General features: G+C 41.0%; 1 long non-coding RNA gene across 1 annotated transcript in view; it reads left to right on the top strand.

Moving 5' to 3' along the window:
* LOC138793739 (uncharacterized) overlaps positions 1-13,340 on the top strand; it is a 33,995-nt gene extending 20,655 nt beyond the window's left edge. The window contains exon 4 of the long non-coding RNA XR_011363330.1: positions 12,684-13,340. This is a non-coding gene — a long non-coding RNA (uncharacterized lncRNA). The remainder of the gene's footprint in view (positions 1-12,683) is intronic.
* Positions 13,341-16,381: the final 3,041 nt, after the last annotated feature.

Consider the following 16,381-nt stretch of genomic DNA (forward strand, 5'->3'; position numbering starts at 1 on the left):
TTGTCTAAACATAGCCTAAATGTGTGACAATGGGACTAAAAAAAAGTTTGTATGTGTGTAAATTATGTGCATAAAGGCAGCTTGTGTGTATTTGAAATAAAACAAAAGGCACATGTGAATCTGTAAAAGTTGACATCATTGGGGGGAGATTCATCAAACTGGTGTAAAATAGAATTGTCTTAGTTTCTCCTAGCAACCAATCAGATTCCACCTTTCATTTTTCAAGGAATCTGTGAGGAATGAAAAGGGGCAACTAAGACAATGCTACTTGGCACCAGTTTAATAAATCTCCCCCATTGTGTTTGAACGCCTGACTGTGTGTAGATCTATGCATGTCAATGTATAAGAAATATATATATATATACTCATGTATAAATGATGTATACGCATCGACTGCATTAAGGACGTACTAAAAAGTTTTGTTTGCTCTATACTGTAGATTTCCACAAAATGATTTCCCACAGCATTTCTGTTTTTAAATCCACACCAGACTATAATCTGCTTCAATATTTTAATCTAAAAGGAGCCCACACTTCCCATACAGCCCACGGCCCATGGTACCCTTAGTCCACCCCTAAACCCATTCTGCCACATACTCACCTGGCCCGACGCAGTATTCCTTCATTCTCCCAGCACCCCAGCACACCCGTGCTCCAGGGAGCTGGGAGAGCAAAGGAATGCCGAGGATAGCGCTGGGCCAGATGAGTATATGGCGCATGGGGGGGTACAGTTTTTTACTTTGTGGCCCCATGAATCCTAGCTACGCACTTGCATGAGTCTCATTGTAAGTATCTGAAACATCTCAAATATATTGATGTGGACTGAACTCTGGTGTGTGAAAAAGTGTGTGACATGAATCCTGATATCTGTAAAAAATAAAGAAAGTTATCAGTCTTGAGTTATCCAACATCACATCTGTTCTTATTGAGGACATATATAGTACAATCTTGTCCAGAAGGGTATACCCTAAACAGCATAATAAAAGTAATTTTAACTGATCTCTTTAGGTTTATAGGCTATGGACACCTTTGCACTCAATGGTTTTTAGAGTCATTAAAAATTTCCTACCATTTAGCTGCTACTTAGAGAAAGATAAGATAAATCCATCTCAGTATTAGAGCTATCAGCGGGGAGGAGTGAAGGATTACACTGTATATCAGATAGTAGACAGGAGAGAGAAAATCCTAGATGACATTTCATACAGTCTGAAGAGAGTAGAGCACATACAAGGCCGTCTGCAACCGAGAATCATATAGGCCATGTATTCAAAGGACTCCCTTGGCATAACTTATTTTTCTTTTCTTAGTTTCTTAGTTCAGCTAGGAACAGGGAACATGGCCAAAAGACTGCAAAACTCCGGGAGAGAATTGGAGAGTATAAACTCTATTATATTCATGTATCACTAAAAATATATACATATATATACAGCCCGTGCTGCACGATTATCAGTAAGCAAGCGCCAATCTACCAGATTTATGGTGATGCAGACCCCCAGATATAGCGTTGACAGGGTAGTAAAGGTCCCAATATACCTTCAATAACTGACGGATGAGCGCAAATCCGGCCAATGTTTTTCTCTCCCATCCTCTGCCTGTCCTCCCCACTCTCAGGAACATTCAGTAGATCTTAGCTTTCCTGTGTCCTCTATGGGGAGAGTAATACAGAGCCAGACTTCCCTGACTGTGACTTGTCCCTCCCAGAACAAAGGGGTCAGACATCACACCTAACCCTTATCTCCGCCAACTCCATCTGTTGTTGGATAGATCGGAGAGAGAGAGCCCCGTATACCCTATACTGATGGCCGAATAAGGATGATATGAGTATCAGGTGTGTGGGGACCTTTAGACCAAACATATGTAGGCTAGCCAGAATTATATTTAATTATACCATTCAAATAAAACCTACTATATCAAGTAGGATCTTATCTGCATTGTTTTGCATGTTCTGAAGGGGCCTGTTTTGATCCTCTCCTTAAAGTGTCACTGTCTTTATAACTTCCAAAATCTAAATCAACAGTAGATGTGATATAAAGCAAGTTTGCAATTTACTTTCATTATTTTTGTTGTTATCATGCTGTAAAACAAAGCTGAACTGAAAAGCAGAAATCCAGGTCCAGTCTCCAGAATGAAGATTTTCTGACTTGTGCTTGTTGAAAAAAACAGACTAAACACAGGAGTTCCGGACAGTACAGAGAGTCACGGCTCAATGTGTCCATCAGTCACATGACTGACTTCTCTCTGTGAGCGCTTAGCTAACCTGGGATACACAGGACTTCCTGATTTCTGACTGTTTCTTGTTTTTTAAGGGAAAAAGGTCAGAAAACAGGAAGTGCGGTGTTCTCCATGATAACAAAAAAATAATGAATTTAAATTGCAAACTTGCTTTATATCACATCTACTGATGGTTTAGATTTTGAAAGTTATAACGGGTTATAAGTTATAAGGTCTCAATACTAGTGATAGGAAATCTAGTTCATTTTGGAGATCAGTTCACTATGAACTAGTTCATTTAACCCCTTTAGGAAAGAGTCCAAAATGGCGTAAATGACCACGCCAATTTTGACCCTTGAGACTCATCCTCACAAGAAGGAGCTGCCTGGTGACTGTGACGACAGTAATCAGGTCTGTGTGAGTCAGGACACTTCCTGGTGGGGGGTGGAGGGGGGAAAAGACAGGGAAGGGAGGCAGATAGGTGATTGAAGCACATTACAGAGTTATATAACTTTGTAATGTGCTTCAATTACTGGGAAAAAGTTTTTCATGGCACTTGTCCTTTAATTCAAATCTGTTTATTTGTGCTTATTGTTTTGGTTGCACTCAGCACTTTTATTGTATTACTACGATGTTTTTGTATTCTGATGCACTAGCCCTCTGGTGTTTCTAGGTATCTGTATTCATCATGGATTATTTACATACTGGGCAGATGTATTTTACAGGGGCAGTCTTATTTGTTGTATAGGGCAGGGAGTGAGCTGAGGTTATAACCTACAGCTCTAGATGTTTTTGGTAGGTTTTAACTGTTTTAGGGGTTTAGGATCATGTATTTTCAATTCCTTGTATGAATTTTTTTATTTATCATGGAAAATAATAAATCATTGTTCAATTTTTTTTTTTAATTATTTTGGTGTGCCAGCCTTTTTTGCTATATACTGTGTTTTGTATATATTGGTAGTGTTGTTATATAGTAGTTGTGCACCCAGCTTTACACTCCTTATGTAGCTGTGCACTCTCTGACTCTTGTATGATTGGCAGGTAATAGCTCCAGGCGTCACATTTACCACCACCAGACCAGACCTGACCAATACCACGATACTGTGACTGGATAACACCGCCATACCAGACCTGACCAATACCGCCATACTGTGACTGGATAACACTGCCACACCAGACCTGACCAATACCGCCATACTGTGACTGGATAACACTGCCACACCAGACCTGACCAATACCACCATACTGTGACTGGTTAACACCGCTATACAGTTCCCCCTTGAAAAGACACCAGATTTATTGGCAAGTCTGAAGAGGAGGTGGGAGAGTAAAAAATAAAAAAACAAAAAGAGTTTTTTCCCTCCCCCTGCTCCCTGGTGCTGCTCATTGCAAGCTCCTGCCATAGGCACCGAACCACGGGTGCCTAGTGGTAAATACAGCCCTGAACTGATGGCCAGATGATTGTTCAGCCATCAGTTACTGAAGGTACATGGCCACCTTAACATTTACTGTAAAACAACATAAAATTAAAGTTTCCAATTATTCCCAATTCTATTCTATCAATGTCTATTCTCCTTATATTATTGATTAATTGTAGGGAAAAAAAATAATATTTCCCATAGGTTACTTATTTCTAAAACTTGTCCAACATGTAAGTGAGTGTTGAAAAATAAACTGGAAATAAATCTAAGAGATTTGTGTGGCCTCTGCATTGTGGAACGCCATCCACTGTCTCATATGTTCCAAGTCCCTGGAGAATTAAAACAACACATTCAAAGGAGAGATCCTGGAGAAATTCTTTGCTCTTTATTTCAAAGTATGTTTGTGGCACACTGCCCTTTATTTTAGTTCCTGCATACGAAAAAACATCAACTTTAGAATTCTTTTTCAGTGACACTACATTAAAGAGTCTCTTTGCTGATAAAAGTATCTTTGGAACAGCAGGCCTCTGGGTTGTATGAGGATGCTTGCCTCATGACTTCTGTGTCATGTGTATGCCTTTCACTAGATCAAATCACTTTTTTTCACTCTGACACTGACTGCAGCCTGAAATGAGCTCGGAAAAGGCAGTGTTTTTGCATGATAATATAGGCACGGTGCCTCTCGGTGCTTCATTTGCTTCTTAATTATGACCAATCAGAAAATAAAGCGATTTAATCCCAGTTCATATTCGGCCACACAAATGTATCTATTGCAGAAAGCTGTTTATTAAAGGCCATTTTTAGTTGCCTTAGTCCTGGGAAGAGTGAATTACTAGCAGTCTGTGACACCAATAAATGAATGAATATTATAAGAAATGATTGTCTTTCAAAAGCTTTCAAGACAGAAGGAGATTCTTTTGTGTTTAAAATTGTGATAATGCTGAAAGACTAAGAGATCTTCAGTCTCAGTGTGTTTCCCGGTAATGTAATTTTCACAGTTGCAATTATACCAACAATGGCTAGAAGAGGCAATTGATATGTTAGTGGCAGCTGCAGACAGTCAAAGCAGTGTGGTCAGATGGTGTTTTATATAATTGCAGGTACGCTGACAACCAGGCATTATGTTGTATCCATGGGCATTCCCTGAATGGCCTCCTGTGTTGTTATCATGAGATAGCTGTGAATTTACTTGAACTAGAAGCAAAACATTACCACGGTAAAGTTCACCATACCAGAATGGGGTCAACTCTTGGGATAAGGAGAATATCACTCCCATCTGTATTAATGTAAGATACAGAAAAGAATTCAAACATCCTTAGATTTCAAACATTACGGGAATTTCATTGTAAGGTTTCTTAAGGCTTTATTACATTTCCTAAACTGTAACTTGGTAGGCACACTAAAACATGTTGTATATTCCTTTAACCCCTCCCCCCTAAAGATATAACTGTATATCAGATTACGATAAGTGAAATTACGATTTGTGTAAACTCAAGAATGGTGCTGCACCCCAGTAGGAGTCAGATATAATAAACTGCCATGGCCCTGATTCTGGCCATTTAACCCCTTAGATGCCTAGATCAATAGGGATCATGACATCTAGGTGGTTAAACAGAAGGGGAAAAATCCCTCTTGTGATTGCAGTAAGCTACATGATTGCTATGGCAGCCAGGATCCTAACAATGACCCCTCTGCCATTTAGGTCATAGCAGGGAAAAAATGCTTGCCTGCGGCTGGTGTCATACTTGCGGCTGGTGTCATATAGCAAGGCGACCATGTCTCCTCAGACTGCCGCTATTTTCTCAGAGAACATGAGTGTTAGCTCATAACCCCAGGGCTTTAGACTGCCCACTGCTTAAGGCCCTTCCAATGGCTGATGAGGGGGTGGGACCTATGTGATGATGACGTCATGGAGGGACGTGGCTAAGTGGTGCTGGGGGCGTGGCTAAGAGTAACAGCAAGCAAGCGGGGAATGAGGAGAAAACGAGCGCTGACAGCGCTCACAGGCGGCCCGTGGAATAGGGCCTTAACACCTAAGAGAGATGACAGTTCAAAGGAGATTGTTCATGGGAGATTGTAAAAGAAGTAATAAGAGGGAATGAAAAAAAGGGTGAAAACTATAAAAAAAAAATCATAGAAAAGTATTAGAGATGTGCAATATTGCTGGATGTCATCGATGAAAAGAGTTACAGGAGAAGGACACATTTCTTAGGGAAAATGTAATAGTTTTCTTCTCACTGTCTGTTGGTTTTCTTGCTCAGAAACCTTTTTAGTATCCAAAAAATCCATCAAGTGTAAAATAGTAAACAGACGACAGGGAGGAAGAATGGCGGGGGAAGAGAGGGATGTAGCATCTTCCTTGGTGTGTGTGTGACTGCCTGCTGTTAAATGGAGATGAGGAGAAAAGGGAAATACATTTAAGGCTCTGTTCACATTATGTTTAAGCCATTCAGCTGAAAAAAAAAAAATATATATATATATATATATATATATATATATATATAACAATAATAATATATTATAAAATTATAATAATACATGTATAATAATATTAATAATAGGATACTATACTGTACATGCACACGAGGCACTTATTGCTTATAAGGTCCCATTATGGAGAAGAGCACCATGTTATTCCCACACAATGAAAAAATGGTTTGTTTATGGACACCAGAAGGAGACAAAGAAGGAACCTGGCACATCTAAGCTGCCTTTATATAATCCAGATGTTAGCTGGGAGTCAATAGTAAAATCTAAAATGCCTACTTTCTACTATATTTTTGTTCATGGCACTTTTTTTCCTATAAGCGCCATTTTTTGGGTCATTGACAGTTTTTCCGAAATGCATCATGCTGCGGCTATGGTATTTTTTTAATGTAATTAGTTGTGTTTTTCTTCCCATTAGACTTTGGTTGAAAAAATCCATTAAAAAAGGTGCATGTGTGTGTTTTTTACTGGAATTTTTCCCTTACATTCTTTGATACATACAGATCCTTAACCCCTTCAGAACTGGACAGATTTTGGCCTTCAGGACCAGAGCCCATTTTTTAAATCCAATCTGTCTCACTTTATGTGGTTGTAGCTATATGATGCTTTTCTGATTCTTTTATTTCTGATTCTTTTTTTTCTGATTCTGAGATAATTTTTTTCATGACATATTGTACTTTAGGTGAGTGGTAAAATTTGGCAGATTTTTTTTGTGAAAAAATTACAAAACTTGTATTTTTCTCACTTTAAATTTTCTACCATGACCGTGCAGGTTTAATCATGTAATAATTTTATTGCCAGTGTCATTACACACGCGGCACTACTAAATATGTGTACTTTTGTATTTTTATAATTTTCCAACATTTATTGTTGTATTATGGGCTGTGGGGATTATTTCTGAATTTAACTTTATTATTAACTTTTTTTGTGTGGGTGTGGGATTTTTTACCCTTTAATTTATTGTCCCACCATAGGGACTTCACTGTGCAATTGCCTGATTACAGGCATATTGCATTGCAGTACTGATCTGCATAGCAATGCATAGTGCCTGTAATTGGCAATGCTGATCAGACTCAGCCTTAGCTGAGCCTGATTAGCCACCGTAGCTGTGACAGGGTTATAGGGTTAACTGCCGAGACCTCTCTTGCCCCCGCCCCCCCCCCACCGAGGATGACAGGCGCAGTGCCTGTGTCATCCCTGTCACGTACCACCATGTCCATCTGCTGGAATGCTGTGCAGAATTGGACGTGTGTGGTAGCTCAGCTACCGGTCACTTGCTAGGTGGTGCTGTGTGAACCCACTTCTATGGTGGATGGTCGGTGGAATATAGCTCAGCCTGTTAGAAGGTTGTCGCGATGCCAGTACTAACCCAGCACACAGGTGTGATGGTATACCTGCTTTTAGTTTTTTGTGCCGGGTTGTGATGGGTCCCTTAGGCTCTTATCACGGTGGTCCGGAGTGGAGTTATGATGCACCCGGACTGTTGGTACTGCCACCCACAGAAAGGGGAAATGACCCCCAGTCCTAGTTACCTGAGACGAGCAAAGTGTCCGAGTGAGTCCAGGTGTCACCTGCGCTGCGAGATAGAGTATGTAGACCTTTACGGTAGCTTTGCTCTATCCGGATCAGTTACATAGTAACATAGTAACATAGTAAATAAGGTTGAAAGAAGACAAGAGTCCATCAGGTTCAACCTAGGAGAATCTTACTGTGTTGATCTAGGAAGGCGAAAAACCCCTATGGGGCAGAAGACAACCGCCCCACCACATGGAGAAACTCCCGCCCCTCCCCCCCCTCCCCCCCCCCCCCCGACTGCAATGGCAACCAGAACAATCCCCGGATCAACGTATCACCAGAAATCTAATGCCCATAACTTGTTATATTATATTGTTCAAGAAAAGTATCAAGTCCTCCCTTGAACTTATTTAATGAATCGGCCATGACAACCTCATGTGGCAGAGAGTTCCACAGTCTTACCACTCGCACAGTAAAGAACCCGCGTCGATGCTGATGATGAAATCTTCTTTCCTCTAGACGTAGAGGATGCCCCCTTGTCATTGTTACAGACCTAGGAGTAAAAAGACCACTACAAAGATCTCTGTACTGTCCATTCATATATTTGTACATTGTGATCAGATCGCCCCTAAGACGTCTTTTTTCTAGCGTAAATAACCCCAAGCTTGATAATCTGTCTTGGTACTGTAACCCACCCATTCCCTTAATGACCTTTGTTGCCCTCCTCTGCACCCGCTCCAGTTCACCTATGTCCTTCTTATATACCGGTGCCCAAAACTGTACACAGTATTCCATGTGTGGTCTGACCAGTGATTTATAAAGAGGCAAAACTATGTTCTCATCTTTAGCATCTATACCTCTTTTGATGCACCCCATTATTTTATTAGCCTTGGCAGCTGCTGCCTGGCACTGATCACTAAAGTTGAGTTTACTGTCCACCAATACCCCCAGGTCCTTTTCGGAAGTACTTTTACCCAGTGTTTTATTATTTAGCACATAACTGTACTTATTATTTCTATGGCCCAAATGCATAACCTTACATTTATCCACATTAAACTTCATTTGCCATTTCTCCGCCCAAGCCTCTAGCTTCTCCAAATCCCTCTGTAATATGATATTATCCTCCTCTGTACTGATTACTTTACCCAGTTTAGTATCATCTGCAAAAATGGAGATTCTACTCTGTAGCCCCTCTACAAGATCATTAATAAAAATATTAAAAAGAAGTGGACCCAACACTGACCCCTGAGGTACCCCACTAGTAACTAAAACCCAATCTGAATATTTTCCATCAATGACCACCCTCTGTTTTCTATCACACAACCAGTTACTTACCCATTTGCATACGTTTTCCCCGAGTCCCAGCATCCTCATTTTGTAGACCAACCTTTCATGCGGCACAGTATCAAATGCCTTTGAAAAGTCCAGATACACAACATCCACAGCCTCCCCCAGGTCCAGTCTATAACTTACCTCTTCATAGAAGCCGATCAGATTAGTCTGACAGGACCGATCCCTCATAAATCCATGCTGGTGCTGCGTCATAAGATTATTTTCATTAAGATACTCTAGTATAGCATCTCTTACAATCCCCTCAAATACTTTACCTACTATAGATGTTAGACTTACGGGCCTGTAGTTTCCAGGATCACTCCTTGACCCCTTCTTGAATATCGGTACCACATTAGCTATGCGCCAGTCCTGTGGAACAATCCCTGTCGTAATAGAATCTTTAAATATTAGGAATAACGGTCTGTCCAACACAGTATATAATTCTTGCAAAACTCTAGGATGGATACCTTCTGGGCCCGGTGACTTATGGATTTTAATGTTTTTAAGGCGTTTCCCCACTTCTTGTTGTGTTAGGCAGGTGAGATTTATGGGAGGATTAACATTATCCCTAGTCATGTCGTCTGTTATGGGATTCTCCTCTGTGAATACAGTAGAGAAGAATGTATTTAGTAGATTGGCCTTTTCCTCTTCCCCCTCCACCATTACACCCAGATTATTTTTGAGGGGACCAACATTTTCGGTTTTAAGTCTTTTGTTATTTATATAAGTGAAGAACATTTTGGGATTTGTTTTACTTTCTGTGGCTATCCTTCTTTCTGTTGCTATTTTTGCTTCTTTTATTTGCGTTTTACACATTCTATTCTTCAGTCTATAGTTGCTCAATGCTTCCCCACTACCTTCTTGTTTTAGTTGTCTGAATGCTTGTTTCTTATCATTTATTGCACCCCTTACAGCTGAAGTTAACCACATTGGATTTCTCTTATTTCTACTACGTTTATTCCCATATGGTATGTGTAGTTCACACGATTTACCCAGGATGCTCTTAAATATGTCCCATTTCTCTTGTGTACTTTTATTTCTGAAGGCATTGTCCCAGTCTATGTTCCCAAGGTCCTCTCTTAGTTTTTGGAAATTAGCCTTCCTGAAATTTAATGTTTTTGTAGCCCCTCTACTAATAATTTTATTGAAGGATAATTGAAAACTTACTATGTTATGGTCACTATTACCTAGGTGACCCCCCACCTCTATTTTTGATATTCTGTCGGGCCTATTGGTTAAGATCAGGTCCAGAAGGGCCCCCCCTCTTGTTGGTTCCTCTACTAGTTAGGAAAGGTAATTATCTTTTACTATTTCCAAAAACACGCTTCCCTTCCTGGAGCTGCAGGTTTCTGCTTTCCAGTTTATATTTGGGTAGTTAAAGTCCCCCATAATAATGAATTCCCCCTGCTTCGCTGCCACATCTATTTGTCTTATAAGAAGATTTTCAGATTTTTCCACTATACTTGGAGGTTTATAACTCACTCCTATAAGAATTTTATTATTCTTCGTCCCTCCCCTTATTTCTACCCAAAGAGACTCCACATTATCATCACATATATCCTCCCGCAGAATAGGCTTAAGGCATGATTTAACATATAGACAGACCCCTCCCCCTTTCTTATTTTTACGGTCATTTCTGAATAGACTATAACCCTGGATATTAACAGCCCAGTCATAACTCTCATCCAGCCATGTCTCGCTTATCCCCACTATATCATATTTCTCTTCAACCATTATGAGTTCTAATTCCTCAGCTTTATTAGTGAGGCTTCGAGCATTAGTATACATACATTTAATATATTTGTCCATATTCCCTTTCCTCTTGTCACTAGTGACTGTTCTAACCCCTCCCGCCGCTCCACCCCCAGTTCCATAATCTAGGCCCAGCTCTCCATCTACTCTGTCTTCACTTACTATATTGTAGTTGCCCTCCCCCCCGGGCCCTAGTTTAAACACTCCTCCAACCTCTTAGCCATCTTCTCCCCCAGCACGGCTGCACCCTCCCCATTGAGATGCAGCCCGTCCCTACCGTACAGCCTGTAACCGACCGAGAAGTCGGCCCAGTTCTCCATGAACCCAAACCCCTCTATCCTACACCAGCTCTTGAGCCACTTATTTACCTCCCTAATCTCTGTCTCTCAGGTGTGGCTCGTGGTACAGGTAATATTTCAGAGAATATCACCTTGGAGGTCCTAGTCCTAGTCCCTGAAATCGTTTTTAAGGACCCGCCACCTACCTCTAACTTTATCATTGGTGCCAATGTGCACCATGACTGCTGGGTCATCGCCAGCCCCTCCCAGTAATCTGTCAGCCCGATCCGCGATGTGACGAACTCGAGTGCCAGGAAGGCAACACACTGTTCGACGATCCCGGTCTTTGTGACAGATTGCCCTGTCTGTCCCCCTAATAATTGAGTCCCCCACTACCAGTACCTGCCTGGCCTGCCCTGAACTCCTGTTTCCCACCTTACTGGAGCAGACACCCCCCTGGCTTTCAGAGGCAGTGTCCTGCTGCAGCAATGCCACCCCTGAATCAACATCCCCCTCATCCGCCAATTTGGCAAACTTGTTGGGGTGTGCCAGATCAGGACTGGCCTCCCTCACACTCTTCCCTCTACCCCTTTTTCTAACTGTGACCCAACTAGCTGCCTCTTCCTCCTGTACCTCCATGCTATCACTCTCTCCCCCATCTACCCCTTGGAGTGCTTGCTCAGTGAGCACCAGACCCCTTTCCAGTTTGCTAATGCATCTCAATCGTTGCAGCTGCTCATTTAGATCCAGGATCTGGGCTTCCAAACCAGCAACATGCACACATCTCCCACAATGGTATGCACCCTCGATCGGTTGATCAAGGATTGCATACATCGCACAAGATGTACATTGGGCCGCATTGTCAAACATGGCGCTCATTTATATGGGGATATTATGTATAAAGAAAGAAAAAACAAACAAGCAACAAAAGCAAACAATGTGTTCAAAAGTAAATAAACAATTTGTTTTCCTCTAAAACTCCCCAAATCTAAAGTCCCAGAATATTAAAGTCCCACACTTGAGACAAAAACACACTTCAGATCTAAAACTCGCACGCTCCAAAACTCGCTCACAATACAATATAAAAGCACTTAGCTTGCAGAGTTTGTTGCTTCTGGCTCCTGTGTTCCTCTGCTTTAGGATACTGTCCTGCACTGATTAGATATGTTCACGGCATGGGTTTGGGTGTCCTCTGACTTGTCCTTCCTTTAGTGTTAAGCACTGAATCGTTAGTGCAAGTTTTGCATTAAGAAAGAAAGTATTGTGTTCTCCATACGTTCTGTACACAACAGCTGGTCTGTCCTGGACAGGGAACCTGGCAGAGCCAGGCTCCTGGGTAAGTTCAGCAGAGATGTCTGATCTGTGTGTGGTAATCCTTAGAGAAATAGAGAAAAACTGAACTGGAATTAAGGGTGCTCTATAAATAAATAATAATAATAACTACACTTCCTCTCGACATGTGTCCACCACCACAGGGTGCATGCAACAACCTCTGTGTGGATTTACCAACCACTTCTTCTGGATGTTAGTTCCAAGCATCTACTACTACTCTTTGCTTTTAAGGGTTTCCCCAGCTAGCAGGGCATACCCTGGAGCATACCCACATATTGTGGCACAGAAGTTATATGTTTGCCTGAAACCTTTCTGCAATGTACTTGATAATTTCCTTCTTGTTTCCCTTTCTACAGATCATTCCTGTATATTCATGACTAGTCTTACTTGTGCATGATGAACAGGAGAAAAGTTGCATAAAATCATAAGCAGAGCTCTGTAGAAATCACAGGACATAGTTGTGCCCCTCAGCAAATACGAAGGCAAAAGATACTACCCAAAGCATTCACACTCACAGCTCCAGACTTCACAGGAACGGGATGCTTGCCATTTCCATCAGGAAACAAGGAGTTTTCTGTAAGCACTTACCTTAGCTAAAACATATCTAGTGGATTAGTTGGTTTTCCGTAAGAGAAGGGCAAGAGATAAATCGAAAGCAGGTAAATTAATTCTGCTGTGGGGCATTCCTGTTGGTTTTTCGACATATAAGAAGATGATGAATATTGTACCTGTTTTGTGTGTTATCCAGACCTCATTAAAATATCTCTTTCTGACAGTGTTACTGTCTCCTCAGATCACTGCTGTGCAAACGTGTTATAGGCCTGTGTCAAATTTTATTTCCATTGCAGACAATAACAAAAAGATTCCTGCAAGAGATTTTTTGAACCTTCAAACCTCTGAACCTTTTTTTTTATTTGAAATAATAAATCAGGAAAGTTTTCATCTGAAAGCTAAATTCCTGTCTAGTTGTCTGCATTCATGTGAGCGTGATGTGTAAACCCACTGAGAGTGCAATTTGTGTATCATCGGCTAGGACGTGCGGCTCTTCATATGGCAGTTTGTATCAGTTGGTATAGAAGTTTGAGAGATTTTATCTTCGTTTTAAATGGAACGATGACATCCTCACTCCGAATGAAAATTGATGTCTTGCCTCTGTCTCTTCCATGTGTTTTGTATCTTCCAGACACACTCCATTTATTCATGATTATAAGCAAGCTGCGACCAAACCGCGAGCAATGATGACGACGAGACATTTCCAATTGTGTGCACATACATCTACTGTGCTTATAAAACTTATGAAAGATTCCCTCGAATAGAATGAATGTCATCCATATGATGTTTAAGTCTCGCAATATTTTGTTTGCTAATGTTGTACGCACAGCTTTATAAGACTGTAATACACTATCTGTAATATGTTAGCCTGTAAGAGAATTTGTGTTGGTAGCTGTGCATTGATCCAAGACACTTCATTGAACTGAAGACTATATTAGCTCAATGATCTGATTATCTCCCATTTTCAACTGCTGTCACAGATAGTCATTGATTGCTTTCTATACAGAGCATATGGCTTTATCCCACCCCAACAATGGCAGATAATGAATGAATGAAAAGGGGCCAGCAGGAAGCTCATTTACACTGCTAGAGGATGTGATAAGATGTAGATCCATTCCATGCTATTCGCTTCCACTGCAAAATAAAACACGTATACATTTTGGAGAACTAAAGGGCTTATTTCAGAACAATTAGTAAAAGGTTGACTCTAGCATGCTGTATGCTGTATGATGAGGAAGGTGGAATGAACCTAAAAATGGTATGGGCTGACCATTCAGAAATTGAAGGGCCCACTGCCTCTTGTTCAGTTAGAGAACTCCCTAATGTTTTAGTATTTGGCCTACAAAAATTTTAACTAAAAAATTAGCCCAAATGAAGCGCAATGGCTAGTTTATACTACTCCTTTTCATACCCAAGTGCTGACAATACAGCCTTGTAAGGAGATAGCATCACACCCCATTTCCCATTTGCAGAACCACTGCACTCTTGCCTTAACTACCACACAACACCTAGAAATGACGCCTCATTTTTGTAAGTTTATTTAAAGCGACTCTGTACCCACAATCTGACCCCACCAAAACCATTAGTACCATCATATAGCTGCTTTTAATCCAAAATCTGTACTGGAGTCCGATCAACTGGTGATGCAGTTATTGTCCTAAAAAACAACTTTTAGACATGCAGCCCTATGTCAAATTGGTGTGGCCTAGAGTGTCTGTACCCTAAGCTTGCACCGGCTCTCTGTCCCTCCTCCCCACCCTCTTCATCATCATGAAATGCCCAGGAAGGATTTCTCTTAATTATTACTTGTCTAAGCAGTGCACATGTGCTCGATCATTAAGGCACCTGTGCAGTGTTCAGACAAGTGATGATTAGGAGAAATCGTGCCTGGGGCATTCCTAACAGTGAAAAGGGCGGGGAGGAGGGACGGAGAGGTGATGCAAGCCTAGGGCTCAGACACTCTATGCCACACCAATTTGACACAAGACTGTAAGCTTAAAAGTTTATTTTTTTAGGACAATAACTGCATCACCTACCAAACGGACCCCAGGACAGATGTTGGATTAAAGGCAGCTATCCGAGGGTACAAACGGTTTGGGGCAGATTGTGGGCACAGAGTCGCTTTAAAACCATCTTTAAGTGGCTCATTAGAATTTAGATAACCTGGAGATAACCAGAAATTAGAATTTATTTATTAGGGTGTCATTAGGGAATTGGTCTTATAGCTACAGCTGGGTAGTACTCAAGCAAACAAGCAGGGCCAGGTTATGAATACAGACATGGAATACTAAAATAGCATTTCCTCCTGGACCATGAGTGACCAACACTGCGACTTCATGACCAGACCCTCACGCCAAGACCAACAGCAGCACACAAGAACCAGTAAGAGCATCCAGATACATACCATCTCACATATTTCTAGATCTGCTGCTAAAGGGACATGATTGTTTGGTCACTTAATGTATAGTTCTCTTGTATTGTAAGACAGTCCTGTATTCATTAGCTTTGACCTTGTCACTTTTATTTGTCCATTGGCACACGCTTGTACTTATGAGATATGGTCTTTTTAGTTAAACATATAAAAGTTAAAAGAGAAGTCCGTGCTCTGACTTTTTTTTCTAAATAGCTGAGGAGATGGTGGGTGAACATAACAACGTGCACTTACCTCCCCAGCTCCAGCACTGGGGTTTGTTGTCATCTATTCCTGTTTCCAGTCCTCGGACGCTTCTAGATATGAGTGGGGACCTGGGACGTGTCAGGCCCACTCAGCCAGTCAGCGGCCATAGCAGAGTCCCCCCTTGACCACTGACTGGCTGAGCGGGCCTGACAAAGGGACCCAGAGCTGGAGTGAACAACAGTGGACCCCATTTCATTTACAAGAAAATACTTCACAGGAAAAGAAATGTTTACCGAAAAAAAAAGAAAAAAAGAACAGAGAAAAATGTACATCAATACATGAAAATTTATAGTTATGTGTTTAACGTAAAGTAAAAAAAAAATAACAATAGATATATGCATAAACAATATGGAAGTACACTACAGTATATGTTGGAATTGCTTTTATAATGCAAATGTGAGTTGAAATTGGACATTAGGACATAAGGGATTTAAAGAACTTTGTGAATGTTCAGTATGATCTGAACACAAAAAAGACGGGTGTGGGATCCTGTATTATTATACATACATGATTCAATTTAAGATCCCAATACATTTCTATGACAGTTACTTTTGGGGCACATGAAAGTGGTGTGAATAATAACTATGATTTGCTGACTAAACATTATGAGAGCCAATTCTCTAAGTGTGCAGAATGACAAGCCCAGGCAGTGTTAAGCTAGTCCAAGCATGCAAACTCTACAATACGAGGCACAATGACATAATATAGGCATTATTACCTAAAACCAAATGAAATGGTTAAGTCCATTTCAGGGAGTTGTGTAAAGGAGAATCATGAAAGAATAATTCCAGGGACAATTTATATGTTTCCCATCGCAAGAGTTTC

Source organism: Dendropsophus ebraccatus, chromosome 5, assembly GCF_027789765.1.
Source record: "Dendropsophus ebraccatus isolate aDenEbr1 chromosome 5, aDenEbr1.pat, whole genome shotgun sequence".
In the NCBI taxonomy this organism is placed as follows: Eukaryota; Metazoa; Chordata; class Amphibia; order Anura; family Hylidae; genus Dendropsophus; species Dendropsophus ebraccatus.